Here is a 13,075-nt window from a genome sequence, read left to right as displayed (position 1 = left end):
TTCACTTCTCAATTTATCAGGTGAAACTAAGGTGATATGTAGGGCTGGGCGATATGGTCAAAATTGTTATCACGATAATCTTTTTCATATTGTTCGATATCGATATTTATCACGATATAATTTACATTTACACATTGCACTCTCTTTTTTTTTTATTTCACAGTTGACGGATGAAGAAAAAATAAATTCTAAACAGTCAAAATAGTCTCTACAAAACTGCACAGGGGGTCCAGAGCCGGCCAAAGCAGTGGGGTCTGCGGGATCTTTTACCAATTTGACCGTCTTTTACCATTTATCAATTGAAAATTAATGTTAAAAGATCCTCTGTTTGTTCTGAAGCATAGTGACAGCAGTCCAGTATTTGTTGGAATATTTTTACATTAAAATGAAATATTTTTTATATTTCTTTAGTTTCACATACCAAAGTATGGGGCATAGAAGCCCTTGTGACTGTGGAATGATGCTGAATGTGGATTCAGGGGTGTCCTGAGAGAAAATTTAGAAAACGTTTTTTTAAAAATGAAAAAAAAAAAAAACCCCATTTTTCGTTAAAGTGAGAAACTAGTAATTTTAGTCTTTCCTTGTCAATTCCAGACATCCAATACATTTTCACAAATTTAAATCATGCTGATTAATGAAGATACATTTAGAAGGGAAAAACATATCTAAAAGTTGCTTTGAAACCACGTTAACTCAGCGGCGCTTCATGTCTACACACATGCCGGAAAAAGAGGCAACGCGTGCAGAGTGGAACAGGGCAGATATGATGCATGTTTGTTGCTAGAGAACAATATTCAAGATTACAGCGCAGAAAGATCTGAGCTGTTGTCCACATCACTGTTGTTCAGTCATGCTCTTCATTAGATGGAATCAATCCGGTGTCGGACGTAACCTAATTGTTAGCAAGGCAGCTAGCATTAGCAAGTTCATCCAGTCTGACCCTACGTTACCACTGGCGCGTTGTGAGCGAAGCTGAGAGCGTTTTCATTTCATTCCTATGAAAGCAGAGCGTCATGCTCACAAGGTGGATCGTAGGATTGGCAGCGGTGTGGAGCAAGCTCTCTCCTAGCGCTGCGAGTGCCTTTGAGAGGATTTCGTCCGCCCCAGTGGAAACGCAGCCTGAGAAAGCCGAACTGCTTGCGTTTTAGTGACACGCAGTAAATATTGATAATTCCTCAAAAGCTTATCGTGGATTTTCTTTATCGTGATATATCTATATTGTTTTATCGTCCAGCCCTAGTGATATGGCTGAAAAAAAAGTTCACGGAGACATAGCGCGTGTGGATGCCCTGGGATTCTTACTAGCGAACTCCAGGGGTGGTAGCCAGCGTCTTTACCACTGAGCCAGCCATTCCAAATTCCATGGTGCAGCTTTAATCTTATGAAAAATGATATCCTGGAGACTGCTATGACCAATTCGTGAAGGACAGCAGGTTTGCTCATGAAATTCTTTGATATAATATAAAGATTACAGCAAAAATCAGATTTTTGATAAATACAAATAAAATAGTGCCTCTCTGCACTGCATTATCTTATAGGGTTAATGGAGGGAGCCTGTGAATGGGAGGGAGGGGAATAAAAGGACCCTCTTCCTATTATTACAGTGAAGTGGTGCAGAAAACAAGGGCAGCTATGCAGAGAACACTGGACTCTTTCACACTCTTTCTCTCCTTCTCTCTCTTGCTCTCATGCAAACCAGAGATGTAACTGTTCCCTTGATAGGCAATAGCCTAATGTATGCAGCCACTTGATTCAACCAGTCTAGGACTAATCCTTTTCAGCACAAAGAATCTACTCATTTTCTTTTACTTACTTATAACAAAGCTCTTTTACTGCATCTATTCTGTTAAATGTCTCTTCTAGTGGTTGTCCGATATATCAGTGAGGCATGTAAATGACCAGTCATGGTTAGGTTCAGTTGTTACGTGCCATCAGTATTCCTGTGTGTAACACTGTCTAATTTAAACAGTCCAAATACCAGAGCAGCGGCAGAAGCGTTTGAGCTCATAAATATATAAAGTAATCGCCTGATTTATTCTCCCTCTATCGCCTCAACAATTCCCTGTAACGGTCTTGTATAATGATGAAAAAGGCAAATATAAATAAAACTAATATCATATAACGTCTGCAAATAGGCATATCTCATTTAAACAGATGTAATAAACAAACTTCACACAACTTCAGCAGATCCAGCGTCCTGTCTTAACAGTCTCTCCTCAACAGTTCCCAATAACTTTGATGATGTTAGCCTATGTGGGATAGTGGTGTGCCGGTATATTTTCTTTTAGTCATAAAAAGTGTGCAGAAAAAAGGTTGGGAAACAATGCCTTACACTGTACACTATAGCAGAATAGGAAAAAAGTATTGACTTAAGGTTTATTTTTTCACTTGGTGCAAAACAATCTGGAATAATATGAAATGCTGCAGCAATCCACTCTATGCAGCCTGAACTTGTTCAGAACACTGAATCTTCGTGACAAATGTGCTAAAAACCAATCTAGACGCAGCGTAATAAATTATTTTTAACTTGACATGGTGTTTAAAATGTGCTGGTCATGTGTGAGATGCTGAATAAAAAGCAAGACGTGGTGTAAATTTCAAATATAAATCACAGAAAAACAGAACAGACGTGTACAAAAACATGTTTGTACATTCGCACGTGTCTGTGAGTGAGAGTGAGTGCATGCGCGAAACAAGATTGGTAATCTTGTTTATTTTTTCCATTCATGCAAACCCAAACCTGAAGTCATACTTGAAAAATTGACCCAAACCCGGCACAAAACCAGTCAGGTTTTCGGGTCCCATCGGGACCAGGTCGTGTGGCAGACCTCTACTAGGGATGGGCATTTTGGTCATTTTGTCTATTCGAGTACTCAGATTAATTATCTGAGTATTCGTCAAGTACTTGACGGATAATGACATGTACATAACTGTATATATAATAACATGCCTGACACATGTCTTTGGCTGCTGCATTGTGTCTTGTTGTTCCAGTGTATCATCTATTCATTATTATATACTATTATAAAATAACTGGTTACAAAAATGTACAAAATATTGCATAATCATAGTCATTATGTGAAGATTCACTGTCCAACTCAATAAAAGAATGTGCACAACGTGCGTTATTCTGTCAGTTCTTCCTTCGGGTTACTGTAGTAGTCTTCGTATGCGTGCACCAGTTTTTTGTTACGTCACCCAGGGCAGGGAGGTTTATGGTCAGTGACAAAAATGTTAAATAATATCCATTAACGAGTCAAAGTTCTTATATTAAATGATAATAAAATGTGTTTAGCCAACGTTTTGCAGAGACAGGTGTTCAAAACACGGTTAATTACTATTTTGATTATCGTAACAATAGCATTGCAGCTCGTATATCAGTTTGGTTTCTACTGAGACATTTCTGACAATCAACACTAAAAAAATTGCTGTAAATTTATGGTCAAATTCATACAGCAATCTACTGTGATTCTTAAATACAATAGTTTGCTGTTAAAATGTTACATTCTTGGAGATCAAGAGCAGGCTCACTGTGAAGTAAATAGCTGTTGTATGCAAGGCATTAGGTGAAAATTAACATTTAAAATCATGATATAATCTTGGCGAAAGCTATTGGCATTTTGAAATGTATATTTTAAAACCCCCATGAAAATTATAGTTTGTGGCACATGGTTAGTATTTATGACCAACTCTTCTGTTCTTTATCATCTCAAATCAGCCTTCACTTGTCTGTCTAATGAGAAGTAAAAATCAAGCTTTGAAGCATGTAAAATGTTGCCAGGATTGAACAGTGAATACAGTAAAATAACACCCCTAAGAGAAATACCCATATGCCTTTGCACTTGAAAAGTATGTATGCTTTGGCAATGCATAGGGGCTACAAAAAAAAAAAAAAACAACAAAAAAAAAAAACATGTACAAAAGTTTTTATTCAGACTTAATAGAAGTCTTAGTTAAATTAATGTTGTTGTTTTGTTAACAATAGTAGTTTTTGTTTGAAGTCACAATCATGGTGATTGGTGTTCTCTTGAGCTGGCACCTTGGACCTTCTATATTATTATATTATGTTCTTCCAGCCAGTGAATTTGTATTTAAGTAAAACTGACACAAGTTGATGCACTGTGCTACTTGAAAGGCAAAATCTAAAGTCAGCCTGAATGTCTGATTCTACCTTACAAATGGCATATATGTGGCCTTACATAAAAACATGAGGGCAAAAACAGTAAAGGATATTTCAGCAAAATGATATCAGCAAGTTGAAGGTTTGATGTTTGTGAATTTACAGCATAACACATGTTGAGAAGACACACAGATATCAACTCTCTGAATACAAAATGCAACAATGGTGACAATTAACAAACATACTTTTATGTAAAAAAGTAATGACATGTTGAGAAATAAACAGAATATGGGAAATGGCACATTGTTACTTACAGCAGATGGCTAAAACCAGCCCCAAAACAACAAACAAGGTGCAGAAATATTGAAATAATCTGGCATGAGCTTGGCTCTCTCTCACACAGACACGCTGTGTATGAGCATGCATGCGCACGGTCACTTGAGGCTGGCCGAGTCCCTGCCTGAAGGAAAGAAGCTGCAGGCAGTCAGAGATTCTCAGCCTCAAGCAAATTAACCATAACAAATTATCAGCAAAAATATCGGCGGTAATTCCATTATCGGCGCAATAATATTTCGATTTTCCCGGTTATCGGCCAATAATATATCGGCCGACAATATATCGAGCATCCCTAAATTCAATTGAATTTTCTGATCATGAATCGAATGTTTAATATATTTAGGAAGGAACTGTAGCAGTATGAATCCAAAGACTTCTGTCCAATCACAATGGATTTTATTATCTGCTGACTATTTCATCAAACCAAGTCAAAACCTCTAGAGTGAGTTTCGCTGAATGTATTTAATTTTCCTCGGACATGCAACACACCTAATCTCCTCGCTCATCTCTGTACATCCACACTAGCCGGAATGTGACTTGAAATAACTTATTTAGCATGCTTGTGTGTATTACAAGTAAGACCATCACATTGTTGAAGAAAAGCAACCCAAAGGCTCAAACTCTACTCTAATATCTTTTAATCTGATAGTGATGGCCAAATCCCTAGTATTGACTTTGGGATGATGATGAGAGAGGTGAGATACAGAACTAGATTCCTCTACAAATTAAGGAGTCAGGTTGCAGTGAAAAAGCTTTGCTAGTTCAGCCTTTGTGCTTGAGTGTGTTGCCTTTCATAAACTTTCATCAGGTTTTCAAGAGTCTGTAATCCCTCCACTGTATTCCATTATTGCTTGACTCCCCTTTGCATTCTTTATTTCCTGCCAAACTCCCTCTCTTCTTTTTCAGTAATCCTCTCTTGCCCCATCCCTTCAGTCTCTCTCCCCCTTTCAGGCTCAGACAAACAAGAATTTCTTCTTCTCTCCTTCTAGTGTAAGTCACTGGCATGATACTGGCTACAGTCTTGCCAAATACTAGAGCACACAACCGTTCAGAAGCCCACATTTGTAAACTGCGCACACAACATATACTGTACTGAAATCTAATATCAGCATGTGCTGATAACTGAAGCGAAGAAGAAGAAAAGTTAAGCAGGTACAGTTATGCCTCTGGGTTGTGAATTATTCTAGTGGATTGAAGTCATTGTCATTTTCAGCACTGATAGAGTTAACACAAATATTATGTGTACTAATGTTATGTTTGTCTATGGCACAGCACAAAGAAGTCAGAGGTCAATAACCAAGAGTGCTATGGGGATACCAGAACAATATGTTTCTGTTTCACTGTCTGTGATGATTTAACTGATTCCCACAGTCTGATAAAAAGTCAATTAAATGACTGCAGTAGCATCGTAAAGAGTTTGGGTTGAGGTGCTGCACAGGAAGGCCAAAGAAATTATTCGGCCGTGTTACTGGTTTCATATAATTATTACTGTAGGTTAACATTTCCATAGAATCCGCCAAGAATCAAACACAAGTGACATGAACGCTAAAATAAACAAAAATGTACTTCGAAACGTCATGCTATCAGCTTATCAGATACTGTAACCTGACAGTCCATGGCTCGTTATTCATTTGAATGAAAATTAAGCTATTCAAACACAAAGATTTCAGAGTGTAGCGGACTTGTGGGCTGCGGTGAGGTAAACAATCACAACACTGCATTGTTTGCCACGTCAAGAATTCTCTACAAAGCGAGGAACGCAGGTGTTCACCGGCCGTTGCACCTGCGCTGCGCTGCGTGCGAAACTCATTTGGTTAATGTCTCTTGAGACAACCTGTTCGGTTTCAGCGAGGAAAGTAATTGACAAATATTAACATTATGTTGCCAGAACAATAATCATATAGACAGACATTACTCCATCTTCAGGGGAAAAAAACACTTAAGAAGAACATAAAATAGGAAAATAACACAACAATGTGAGAAAAGTGTTACTCTCGATGGAATGAGCTTCAGCTCGAGAATGAGTTAACAGCTTTAATGAATTAAATTCATTGCGCACGACTTGCAACTTAACTTTGCAGCATCAATTTCTACACACAGGCTAACAGGCTTAGGGACGAGAGCGAACATAAATAACGTTTGACCAACCTGATATTACGGCAAAGTGTATATTTCACTCTGCTCACATGTCCTCTGTCCGTTGGCTTTTCTTCATGAAAACTGATATCATAAAGAAGTAATGGACGCTTCTTAGAATGACAGGTATAACTATTGCGACCCAAAGAAAACTGCTAGAGACAACCTGTTACCTTTTAGACCGATACCACATGCCCCACCCAGCCTGTCTGTGAGAAATAATCTAATTGGCTGATAGTGGCGTTGTGGGTGGAACGTCTGCAACTACGTCTGTTTCGATTATTGGTCAGGTTGTACGTCAATCTCAATTAAATCTGGAACTTGTTTATCGGTGGAAATTTAAATAGGGCAGAGAGATTGTAAAATGTTGGCATCGGTATGCCTTCGAGACTCAAATTGGCTAATTCCGAAGTGCCCAGATGCAAGTCATGTGTTGCATGAATCGATAGGTTGAGGCACAGTAGATGTAAAAAATATAGTATAAATAAAATCATATTTTATTATTCTCCGATGGGCAATTCAGGTGCAAAACAACGACATTTCGAACATAAATTGTTAATATGCTATATGGTCCCTGAAATTGAGAAGCTAAACGTTGCTATTGTGTAGACTACTCTAGTATGTTCAGGAGCATCTGGATATTATTTTCCCTTTATTTATTTTCAGTAACTGAAAAACAGGCCCATGTACTCCTGAATAAATCCTACAAGACATTCCACAAAAGTTTGAATGAAATTACTGAGTATATTCCTAAAGATATCACCCTTAGCAACTGTGGAAACAGACAGACACGGGTTGGCTGGCACGGCGGGGGGAGGAGACAGCTTTCTGTGATTACGTCACAACTTCTAGCATTTAAAGGGATAGTTCACCCAAAAATGAAAATTCTCTCATCATTTTCTCACCCTCACGATATCCCAGATATGTATAACATTCTTTCTTCTGCAGAACACAAACACAGATTTTAGAAGAATAGCTCAGCTCGTTTGGACCTTGCAATGCAACTGAATTGTGTCCAGACATTTGAAGCTCCAAAAATCACATAAAGACCATATAAAAGTAAACCATAAGACTCCAGTGGTATCTTCAGAAGTGATAAGTAAGTGTTGGTTGAGAAACAGATCAATGTTTAGAGTCCATGAGGGTGAGTAAACTAGGAGAGAACGTTCATTTTTGAGTGAACTATCCCTTCAAATGTGAATACATTTTTTAGCAGATACTTTCCATTTTTGGCAGACGCCTTTACTATTCAAACCAACATAGATGTAAAATTGACAAGTTAAATAAACTGGTGGGCTATAAGCACTATCCTGTTGCCAAAAAAACAGCCAAAACCAGGTGTTAGGTTAGTCTTAGCTGGGTTAAGATGGTCTCCCAGCCTGCTCAAGCAGAAGCTTAACTGGTTTAACTGGGAGGCAAGCAGTCTCCAGCCCAAATAGCTAAAAAGTGTCCTAAATCCCTCTAAAACCAGCCAACTGAGGTTGACGACCAGCTAGTGTTTTGCTGTTTTATTTTTTCCAACAGGGTAGAATAAAAACTGTGTAAATATTGTCAGTAAATCATTAATATCATTTTAAAATAGCCTAATCGATACAATTGCAGAAATTTTGATTTAAAATAAATGTCTATGTAACATTTACGTCTGACGTATTTTAACGTCTTTAAATTAAATAAAATATAACAAAAACATTGCATTGCATTATATATTAGTATAAAAGTGCTCAGTAACACTAACTTGTCTCTCAGATAAATCAGATGCATTTTTCGGGTCTGTTGCGCTTGTTCATGAGTTTGTGTTTTTTTTTCTTCTTTTTTTTTCTTTTTTAATCAGCCACTAGATGGAGGCAGGATAAACAACTTGGCCTCTGTCTCTTGCCCTCAGTTTGCAGTTTGACTTGGGCCTGTTATTTAGTGTGAGCTGCTGCACCTCTGTGGGACTGTCTTGAACATCCAATTGTTCATCGTTAATGTTTATGGGGAAGTCGACTGGTTACAGTTCTTCGGAAAATATATAGTTTAGCAGGACATCAAATAAGCAGCTGTTGATTTTGCTAATTCTAACTGAACTGGCACCAGGGCTGGCTCATCCTACAGCCAATACAGGCGACCGTCTAGGACCCCGCGGTAACACACAAAGTGCATGAGCATGTCATATGAAATAAAACATTTATGAGTTCAAATTTAAATTTCACATGTTCAATAATCTCCAAATTGATTTTAAGTCATATTACTCGCAACGCACGTGTAATGGTCATTTAGCATACAAATTACAATGACGGTGATCACTAAAAACATAATTAGGCTACTTTTAAAATCAGCTCTGAATAATCAAATAAAATAACAGCAGTGTATCTAAAATCGCCAAGAAGTAAAGCTAAGTACTGAACACTAATCTGCATAATTTATTCATGATGCAAATCATTGCTGGGATAGAGCGCCGCTTCTTTTCACAGTATTATTAGATAGGAAGATATTCAGACACTGCCTATATAAAGACGCAAAAAAAACCCCCCAAAAAACTCACATAGAGTGAAAATATGAGTAATTAATCTGGAAAATAACCCAACCATCCTATCTGCATAGACGTCAGATCTCTAAGAGGTATGTGCTTTTTTTGACATTTGTTTACAAATATATTTTTCGAGGTGTTGTGTTAGGCCCTATTTAAAATATTGAATTTTATTTATAAATAATTAGTTGTTACCATATTTTCCCTGATGTTTGAACTTTTTAGTTGCTCTAAATCAGGGTTCCTCAATAGGCGGACCGCGGGACACTTTCGGCCCGCGAGAGACAAATGTTTGGCCTGCGCTAAATGCCTATTCACACCTGTGATGATTATGTGAGAAAAAATTCTGACGAAAGGAATATCTATACACCGTGTGTAAAAAAAAAAAATACAAATTAAAAACAATTTCACCCCTGTACAGTAGAGGCGCTGTTGCGCTTCTAATTTTAATTGTACATGTATTTTGCTATGAGTAAATTCCAAACGGACTCTCGAAGCCAATTCTTTTTTATAATGTCTGGATTAATGACTGGATAATATAACACAAGGTAATATAGTGCACATTAAGAATAACATTGTAGGCCTACATAAAAATGTGATGCATAGCCTAATATTAAAAATTATTCATAAGAAAACATTGGCTTACGGTCTTTTCTTTATTGAAATTATTGCAATACTTTGTTATATTATCCTTAAGAACAATAACAATATGTATGCTAATAGGTCTAATAATTGAATTTGCAATTAGTGAAAGTGCAGGGAGGAGATACCGTTTGGAGATGAGCAGGAACAGTCGCATGGAGGACATGGCGATCCAAATTCTTTTTATTTTTGTTATTTTGTTTTCAGATAAGTTATGTAGTTTTGTGTATCTGTATACAAACAAAATGTTTATAATTGTTTGAATAAAACAGGTTACTAATACTGAGTATTAGTAACTAATAAAAATATTAATATTTATGCATGACTCTTTTAATAATAAAAACAACAATAGTAGTAATAATAATAGCAGCAGCGCAAAACATATGTCATTACATCGACGGCCGTGGCCCTTGACTTTGAATTGTTGACATTATTTGGCCCCTGGTGAAAACTAATTGGGTAATTGAACCCTGCTCTAAATAAACATTTCAAGCATTTTCAGCAAAATTTCAAGCATTGTCAGTAGTTTCCTATACAATTAAAACTATCTAAAACAATTTTAAACAACATTTTCTTATTTAGTGTAACTTTAATAGGTAACACTTGTATTTGTTATAACGTTAGTTTACTACATCAGTTAACATGAACTAACAATATACTTCATCTTATTTAATGTTAACTTCTACATACTAGTCCATTTTTAACATTAGTTAATACAATATGAACTAACATGAACAAACAATAAACAATTGTATTTTTATAAATTGATCCTTAAAAAAAGAAAAAGAGTGGTGGACCATTTACCTCACAACTGGCCCCATAAGGTAAAAGGCCCACAAAGGGGCTAGTGTTACAGCCCTAACAAACTGAAAATGACAAATGAGTATTTTGTCTCAAAACAAATGTTATAATTTTAGAGATTCTCATTAATTGTACATACATGCAACATTTTGAAAATTATTAAATATTAAAGAACATTACCTCAAAATCAAATTAGACATTGCATGCAATGATGTCATGGATCAGAAACATTTTTGAGTGTATACTGACAAACAGATGTTAAGGAGAGTACTGTATAGTTTTTGTTACTTTTTAGTGGTTTGTGAGAAAAGTTATTACCATTATTGTAAAAGGGGGGCATTTAGCCATCAATTAATTTGGTGTTACCACATGAAGTAAATTACCTGAAGAAGAAGAAGAAGAAGAAGAAAAAAAAAGAAGAGGAAAAAAACTTGGTTTACATTGGAGATACCGGGTTAGGGTTACCTCTCCCCAATTCAACCCCTGAGTAGGCCTATTGTATACTGGATCTGTCTATGGTTGCACCTAGAAACGAGCAAAATCTGCTGAGGCATTGAACCCTCCTACACCCAAAACTGCAGCATGAGTGCACATACACTCACCTAAAGGATTATTAGGAACACCTGTTCAATTTCTCATTAATGCAATTATCTAATTAACCAATCACATGGCAGTTGCTTCAATGCATTTAGGGGTGTGGTCCTGGTCAAGACAATCTCCTGAACTCCAAACTGAATGTCAGAATGGGAAAGAAAGGTGATTTAAGCAATATTGAGCGTGGCATGGTTGTTGGTGCCAGACGGGCCGGTCTGAGTATCAATTGGGCATCGTTTAAATGCCACGGCCTACCTGAGCATTGTTTCTGACCATGTCCATCCCTTTATGGCCACCATAATGATGGCTACTTCCAGCAGGATAATGCACCATGTCACAAAGCTCGAATCATTTCAAATTGGCTTCTTGAACATGACAATGAGTTCACTGTACTAAAATGGCCCCCACAGTCACCAGATCTCAACCCAATAGAGCATCTTTGGGATGTGGTGGAACGGGAGCTTCGTGCCCTGGATGTGCATCCCACAAATCTCCATCAACTGCAAGATGCTATCCTATCAATATGGGCCAACATTTATAAAGAATGCTTTCAGCACCTTGTTGAATCAATGCCACATAGAATTAAGGCAGTTCTGAAGGCGAAAGGGGGTCAAACACAGTATTAGTATGGTGTTCCTAATAATCCTTTAGGTGAGTGTACATCCATTTCACTTCATTTATATTGTCGCTTGGAGTGAATATAACGGGAATGGGATCTTCAGCGAGAACTAAGAAAAAAAATCGCGTTTATGCCCTCCAGATACTCTCTTTATTTGTGGGTATAATCGTGATATACAGAAAATAGCGAATGTTACAGGAAAACAATGTGAAGAATTGTAGTAAAGTTGCGAGTGTAATAAGCTTCCTGAAACGAAATACGAATGGGATAAATTTGGTAAACAAGTTATTCATTAAAACCATTTTAATATTCGGGCTTGAAGTTACTGAAAACTTTGTGTGTGTATGCACTAACACTTAATATGATGTAGTTGTATATATATATGGGTGCTGGAAGTTGGGCAACAGGTTGACGTCCCCTGACCAGTCACTATGCTCGTAAGGATCCAGTCCTTTGATTCCCTTTATTTTCTCGTCATATCTCGTCTTTGCATTAGGATTTAGTTTTAGGCGGTATGGTCCGACAATGTTTTCTTTAGCCCGCTGCATTTTGTAGGATTATATTCTGTTTTACACGCTAATTTTGTATTATTTTCATGCCAGAACAGCCTGCTATGCGATGCCAGCCCATGTAAACGGGCCAAACATACCCATAATTATTTGCGTTCTGATGACGTTGCCGCCCAGTTGGTCACATGTCTTAGCGATCTCTATAAAAGAGGCGGACATGGCCAAGTAGTTAAACGATTTACCAACTAGTTTGAAGACAGTATCCGACAGGATCCATTCAGCTTCGGAATCGGGAACTCAGTCCTGTCCCAAATTTGTTCTGTCAGTCGGTACTGGTTCGAAGGGGAGTCTGTGTAAAAATTCTGGAGTGGACAATGGTGGTGTTGGCGTGGGCACTGCTCCACGGAAGAAATCGCAAAAATTCAGCCATCGAGCTTGGGTGGAACCATTCAAGCACCGGTTCGATGAAAGACAGGAAGATTTGGGAAATTTTGATCCCTGGAAAAAGTAAGAAGAATACTAAAATGGAGGGATTTGAAGACCATCGCACTCTACGGACAACCAGCCTGGCTGACGCATACATGAGCAGAATGATCAAAGTTAATGATCCAAAATCATGTACAGGAGGATCATCTCCAGACAAGTCACCAATCAAAACAGAAACGGTGAGTATGAGTTGAGAGCGGGGCAACATAATGAAAAATAGCAACAATAATAATTTTGAATAGTCTTAAATTATTATTTGTTTCTTTTCTGACAGATTTACAGGTAGACAACATAACTTTGTTCATCACCTTAATATTAAGAAG

At 37.4% G+C, this 13,075-nt stretch overlaps 1 protein-coding gene and 1 pseudogene across 1 annotated transcript in view; one reads left to right on the top strand and one right to left on the bottom strand.

Annotated features, from left to right (window-relative positions):
* Positions 1–6,728, bottom strand: part of LOC127655472 (cingulin-like) — a 46,431-nt gene extending 39,703 nt beyond the window's left edge. The window contains exon 1 of the mRNA XM_052143310.1: positions 6,605–6,728. The gene's annotated coding sequence lies outside the window, so the exon portion shown is untranslated. The remainder of the gene's footprint in view (positions 1–6,604) is intronic.
* Positions 6,729–12,483: 5,755 nt separating this feature from the next.
* The window catches only part of LOC127655473 (SH2 domain-containing adapter protein E-like), a 29,053-nt pseudogene continuing 28,461 nt past the window's right edge, over positions 12,484–13,075 (top strand).

The sequence above is a fragment of the Xyrauchen texanus genome, chromosome 15 (assembly GCF_025860055.1).
Source record: "Xyrauchen texanus isolate HMW12.3.18 chromosome 15, RBS_HiC_50CHRs, whole genome shotgun sequence".
NCBI classification, from domain to species: domain Eukaryota; kingdom Metazoa; phylum Chordata; class Actinopteri; order Cypriniformes; family Catostomidae; genus Xyrauchen; species Xyrauchen texanus.
The sequence above is the reverse complement of the archived record's forward strand: the minus strand, read 5'-3'. Positions and strand labels throughout refer to the sequence as shown.